The following is a 7528-nucleotide window of genomic DNA, read 5'->3' on the forward strand; positions in this document are numbered from 1 at the left end:
GGTAGTAAGTATTGTAATTAAGATAAATACTTAATTATAAACGGAGTGGTTCGAGCCCTGAATGCTGATTGGCTGACAGCTGTGGAATATCAGACCATATATCACGGGTATGAAAAAACATTTATTTTGAATTATCTAATTTCATTGGTAACCAGTTTATAATAGCAATAAGTCACATCGGGGGTTTGTGATATATGGCCAATATACCACGGCTAAGGGCTGTGTCCAGGCACTCCGCGTCGCGTTGTGCGTAAGAAAAGCCATTAGACGTGGAATATTGGCCATGTATCACACCACCTCGGGCCTTATTGCTTAAATATACTTATTTTCATGTAGTGAATTATACCATTTTAATATGATTCAGTTGTATGATTCAGATTATAAAACCTGTTCTAAAAGTTTCATTTTCTACTGGATGTGAAATCAAAGGACATTTAGAAAAAACTATAAAAGAATATATGTCATCACCGTAGAAAGTATTACAGCTAAATCAACAGACAGAAAGGGAAAATACATCAGGCAGTCATGGCTCATAAGATCTCTTTCAAGTGAAAATGAGAGCTTTGGTTACGGAGATGAGAACCTACACACAACATCAAAGCTATAGACTTCCGAGAAAATCTTAAATATTTGTGTTTAACGTATTATACATCTAGGGGGCCAGTGAATCTACAGTATACAGACTCAGATTAAGTTTAGTCCTGGACCTTCAAAGGAGAATCTCCACTGTTTTTTAGACCAGTATTTGTCTTAATCTGTGTCCAGGAAACCAGCAGATATTGCAATGAGCAAGATGCAAGACTTCGCTCCCACACAGTCACACACAGTATCTGCGCATGTGCACGGGTTCTCTTCTCGCTTTTAAAACATGGTAGCCACACGGGCAGTGGTGGGGGAAAAAATCCAGAAATTAAAGATTAAATTAAAGAATCCAGAAATTAAAGAAAATGACTGAAGTAAAATACACTGCTCAAAAAAATAAAGGGAACACTTAAACAACACAATGTAACTCCAAGTCAATCACACTTCTGTGAAATCAAACTGTCCACTTAGGAAGCAACACTGATTGACAATACATTTCACATGCTGTTGTGCAAATGGAATAGACAACAGGTGGAAAGTATAGGCAATTAGCAAGACACCCCCAAAAAAGGAGTTCCTATGCTTCCTGGCTGATGTTTTGGTCACTTTTGAATGCTGGCGGTGCTTTCACTCTAGTGGTAGCATGAGATGGCGTCCACAACCCACACAAGTGGCTCAGGTAGTGCAGCTCATCCAGGATGGCACATCAATGCGAGCTGTGGCAAGAAGGTTTGCTGTGTCTGTCAGCGTAGTGTCCAGAGCATGGAGGCGCTACCAGGAGACAGGCCAGTACATCAGGAGACGTGGAGGAGGCCAATAACCCAGCAGCAGGACCGCTACCTCCGCCTTTGTGCAAGGAGGAGCAGGAGGAGCACTGCCAGAGCCCTGCAAAATGACCTCCAGCAGGCCACAAATGTGCATGTGTCTGCTCAAACAGTCAGAAACAGACTCCATGAGGGTGGTATGAGGGCCCGACGTCCACAGGTGGGGGTTGTGCTTACAGCCCAACACCATGCAGGACGTTTGGCATTTGCCAGAGAACACCAAGATTGGCAAATTCGCCACTGGCACCCTGTGCTCTTCACAGATGAAAGCAGGTTCACACTGAGCACGTGACAGACGTGATACATTTTACATTTACATTTTAGTCATTTAGCAGACGCTCTTATCCAGAGCGACTTACAGTGGTGAATGCATACATTTCATTCATTTAATTTCATACATTTTTATTTATTTTTTTCACCGTACTGGCACCCCGTGGGAATCGAACCCACAACCCTGGTGTTGCAAACACCATGCTCTACCAACTGAGCCACAGGGAAGGCCGGATAGAGTCTGGAGACGCCGTGGAGAACGTTCTGCTGCCTGCAACATCCTCCAGCATGGCCGGTTTGACGGTGGGTCAGTCATGGTGTGGGGTGGCATTTCTTTGGGGGGCCGCACAGCCCTCCATGTGCTCGCCAGAGGTAGCCTGACTGCCATTAGGTACCGAGATGAGATCCTCAGACCCCTTGTGAGACCATATGCTGGTGCGGTTGGTCCTGGGTTCCTCCTAATGTAAGACAATGCTAGACCTCATGTGGCTGGAGTGTGTCAGCAGTTCCTGCAAGAGGAAGGCAATGATGCTATGGACTGGCCCGCCCGTTCCCCAGACCTGAATCCAATTGAGCACATCTGGGACATCATGTCTCGCTCCATCCACCAACGCCACGTTGCACCACAGACTGTCCAGGAGTTGGCGGATGCTTTAGTCCAGGTCTGGGAGGAGATCCCTCAGGAGACCATCTGCCACCTCATCAGGAGCATGCCCAGGCGTTGTAGGGAGGTCATACAGGTACGTGGAGGCCACACACACTACTGAGCCTCATTTTGACTTGTTTTAAGGACATTACATCAAAGTTGGATCAGCCTGTAGTGTGGTTTTCCACTTTAATTTTGAGTGTGACTCCAAATCCAGACCTCCATGGGTTGATAAATTGGATTTCCATTAATTATTTTTGTGTGATTTTGTTGTCAGCACATTCAACTATGTAAAGAAAAAAGTATTTAATGAGATTATTTCATTCATTCAGATCTAGGATGTGTTATTTTAGTGTTCCCTTAATTTTTTTGAGCAGTGTATAAAGAAATAAAATAGTGAAGTTCAGATACCCCCCAAAAAAAACGACTTAAAGATGCACTCCACAACTTTTGTATAATTTCAGCCAGTAGTTTTGAAAGTGGTGTTCACGAACCAAAATGGGTCTGGTCATATTTATTTTACAGTTATAAGATGAAATCTTATAGTAAATTGTTTATAATTTTATTGTTGCTATATTTAGAAAGCATTTCAGTCATTTCAAGATCTATTGCCCGCCTTTTGTTGAATAGAATTGTATTTATTTTTAATTAAAAAAAAGAAGATATATACTGTATGATTATTCATATTTTTATAATATTTGTACTATGTCCTCAACAATTAGTACACCTCAGCAATGTATAACTATTTTTACCAGAAAGGTGAGTTCCTGACCTTTCTAAAACTATGTAACATTACCAGTTATTGTTTATGGCCATCTTATGAAAAATATTACGTTTGGGTATGTCTATTTAAGTGGAAATCTACATTTTGCGCTATCATTCAAGACGTAACCTCTGACCTGCATGATGTCAATCCACTCCTTCTTTCACAGTCTCAATTCATCTTTTGGCAAGTCCTCGCATCTTATCTCCTCACCTCCTCCTCAACCATATTGGAGGAGAAGGTCCAAGGTCCCTCCCCTTGAACCTTCTCCTCCAATATGTTTTAGGAAGGAGTTGAGGACAGAGGATGTGAGGCATTGAAGAAAGATTAATTGAGAGGAGACAGTTTCACCTTAGAGTTACCTTACATTCAGTGCCTTCAGAAAGTGTTCATACCCCTTGACTTATTCCGCATTGTTACAGTCTGAATTCAAAATTGATTTAAAATATTTTTTTCACCCATCTACACACAATACCCCTTAATGACAAAGTGAAAACATGTTTTTTGAAATGTGTGCAAATTTATAAAAAATGAAATACAGAAATATACATAAGTATTCACACTCCTGAGTCAATACCTTGTAGAAGCACCTTTGGCAGCAATAACAGCTGTGAGTCTTTCTGGGTAAGTCACTAAGAGCTTTCCACACCTGGATTGTGCAACATTTGCCCATTATTCTTTTCAAAATCCTTAAAGCTCTGTCAAATTGGTTGTTGATCATTGCTAGACAACCATTTTCAGGTCTTTACCATAGGTTTTCAAGTAGATTTAAGTCAAAACTGTAACTCGGCCGCAAGATTTGGTATTTTAGGTTATTGTCCTGCTGAAAGGTGAATCTCCCAGTGTCTGGTGGAAAGCAGACTGAACCAGGTTTTCCTCTAGGATTTTGCCTGTGCTTAGCTTGTTAAAACTATGAGTATTTATAACGTCTTAAAACGGTGTTTATAAACCTGTTAACATTCCTGTAACACTGACATTTTATGAATAATTTAACTAAAACACATCACAGTTTTTGCTCTGCAGTAAACTTTGGAATAATGAACAAAATACTCAAATATTGTTTTTGAGTGAACTATCCTTTTAAAGCCTGTAGGTAAAATGTATTATGATGCGTTATAATGTAGAGTTAGAATTGCCATGAAGATGTATGACCCCCTTATAAGGTCTGATGACCACCTCATAATTAAACTTCTTATTATGTAAACATCCTGACATGGAACTTGGTGATGGAACACTTTTTCTCAAAACCCCTACCTAATGAAGGCTAACCGCACAGGTTGCTAAGCCACAGGAAATCCTGGTACATACGTAGATTGTGAGACCGCACCCTAATTGACCGTAACGTGCATGCAGGGTCATGCAGGAGGAAGACTCAAAGGAACGTTAGAGGAGTGTATTAGCAACGTTAGCAATGCGTTGAATGAACGGAACCTCGGAATGGGTGGAGGTATTTCAAATGATTCTAGGAGTAAGAAGACTACAACAGAAATAAGTCTTTGTGCTTTATTGTGCTTTATCCTCAATACGTTTTGATGTATTTTTGCTTCATGCCGAAGCAGTTTTATATACACTCAGGTGGCCAGTTTATTAGGTACACTCATCTAGTACCGGGTCAGACCCCGTTTGCCTCCAGAACAGCAGGAATTATTCTGGGAATGGATTCTACAAGGTGTAGAGTTTAAACGTTGCTCAATTGGTATCAAGGGACCTAACGTGTGCTAGGAAAACATTCCCCACACCATTACACCACCGCCACCCGCCTGTACCGTTGACACCAGGCAGGATGGGCCCAAGTCCTGACTCTGCCATCATCATGACGCAATAGGAACCGTGATTCGGACCAGGCAATGTTTTTCCACTCGTCAATTGTCCAGTGTTTGTGATCATGTGCCCAATGGAGCCGCTTCTTGTTTTTAACTGACAGGAATGGAACCCGGTGTGGTCGTCTGCTGCAATAGCCCATCCGTGACAATGACTGATGAGTTGTGCATTCCAAGATGCCCTTCTGCACACCACTGTTGCACTGCGCCGTTATTTGCCTGTTAGCTTGCACGATTCTTGCCATTCTCCCTCGACCTCTCATCAAAGCGCTGTTCTCGCCCACAGGACTGCCTCTGACAGGACTGCCACTGAGTCTATATTTTTAATTGTCAAATAAATCGAATCAAAAGTCTCTGAGAATCCTAAATAATGAATCATTCCCAAGTCATTCCGAGTCATTTTTTTCCGGGAACACCGCCCGTCAGGTGTGGCAGGATTCGGGATGTCATCATCTGCATCTATTACCTCCATTTAAGGAGCTACTTGGGCTTTACTGGAAGAAGATCACACACACACTGACACACCCAACCACGTCTGCAGCCTCAGACACCCACCTACACACACCTTAGTTGGAAACATACACACAGACACAGACAACTAGACAAACATGCAAGTGCACGCACACATTTCGAGACATACACACACACACCATTTCCCATGTATCCGTCATGGCACAGCTGTTAGTATAATGCTTAACCTGCCAGTACAAGTATATGGGTGTAACCTGTGTGAGCAGACACAAGATTGGGAACCTGTCTGAGTAACATTTCTCTGTTTGGTTGCTAGAAATATAAAATGCACAGAATAATTTTATAATGTAAGATGAATTTACTGTGTCTAACCCCAACAGGTATAATTCACAATGATACAATCATAATGCATTATAAGACTTGTCATAAGCATGTATGAACAACTTTACAGTGTCTATAAGGAGTAGCAGATAGTGTAGCATGTAACACTGTGGACTGATTTCCCAGACACAGATTAAGCCTGCCAGAGAACCCGAGGGGGGCCGAAACTGTGGACATTTGAAAAGAGATCTTAAAACACACCTTTGTAGCTTTGCATTTCCTTAGCATGCTTTTTAGTCATTCAGTTTTTATTGTTATTCTTTTCTTTTTTCTCTCTTTTGTTTGTTGTGTAGTAAATATTTCAGTTTTTATTTTCATTGTTTTCATTTGTTTTTTCCTGTGTAGCACATTGTGTTGCATTCCATGTCTGAAATGTGCTGTATAAACAAAGCTTGATTTGATTTAGTCCCTGACTAAAAAAAGGGTGCTCAATGGATAATCTCCAGTGAAAGTTGGGCTTGAACTGCAAATGTAAAGTCCCGACATTAACTGGAATCATGCATTGATGCCAGCAGGATTTTTGCACGTAAATTCAAGTAACAGTCCTTGTCTTTATCCCAACTTCCCAAGTCAAGATTCCACTCCTAACAACTACCATATGTCGCTCGCTGTACTCTGGACCTGTCCAGTTGTGTGGTCCGTCACTCTAAAATGAAAGAACCTACCTTGTGCTAGCTGAGTCACCCAAACCAGGTTTATACAAATTTGTGTGTGTGTGTCTGCCTGACTGTGTGTGTGTGTGTGTGTGTGTGTGTGTGTGTGTGTGTGTGTGTGTGTGTGTGTGTGTGTGTGTGTGTGTGTGTGTGTGTGTGTGTGTGTGTGTGTGTGTGTGTGTTTATGTGTTTGTGTGTGCGCATGGGTGGGTGCAAAGTAAACACTTCTGTAAGTGTGTGTGTCTGGTGGCATTTTGTAAACATGACTCTATCCAAACAACTCCAGGTCGTGAGGCTGGAGCGAGCCCCAGTGCTGGGCAGTGTGGAAATGAGTTAAATGACCTTGGGGAACCACGGTAGAGAGGCAGGAGGCTAAAGTGATTCAAAGCCAATACTTTTGACCATTAGCAGCAGAAGCAGTGTTGTCACGGTGGAGTTGCTCTTTCCTCGATTTCCACGCTCTGCTCTCTCCCTCCCCGCATTTTGAAATCCAAACCTCTGGCGAGACCTGAAGAGCCTGTCGATATCGAATTATCCAAATTGGAAAATGTGCTCCGATTTTTACGGAACGTTAATGTTCCAACTACGTGAGACTAATATCTTCATCTGATTTGAATTGAGAGAATAATTTTTTCGGTGCGGGGGGGGTGCATACTTGAATGTCATTAGCTCGTTTTGTGTGTTTTGCTTTCTTTTCGACCAAAGAAAATGAACTCGCTCATGTTGTTGTAGTTGCACTGGGGATCAAGAGCTGTGTTTGCAATTGACATGCAGGGCTTTCGTTATGAGCCTTAGGTAAAAAAGAAAGTGCGAATGTAAGAGGGCACTGAAATTCCTGGTACTTATGTACTTCTTAAATTGTTTTATCACCTATTTCACGTTAGCTCTATAAACACTTACTCACTTTAATACTTTAACACTTGAACCCTTACATTCAACTCTGCAAATCTCTCTCTCTCTCTTTCTCTCTGTCTAATTTAAACCTATCGAGGACCGCTTGTTATTTTCCACCAGGGGTTACAGCCAAGGGAATGGCTTAAGCCCTCACAAGACTGCCAAGCTGGGAGTCAGCAGTGCCGCACCGTGCTGTGCTGAATACTGGGGCTGCTCTGAGGGAA

Source organism: Salmo trutta, chromosome 14 (genome assembly GCF_901001165.1).
Source record: "Salmo trutta chromosome 14, fSalTru1.1, whole genome shotgun sequence".
Taxonomy (NCBI): domain Eukaryota; kingdom Metazoa; phylum Chordata; class Actinopteri; order Salmoniformes; family Salmonidae; genus Salmo; species Salmo trutta.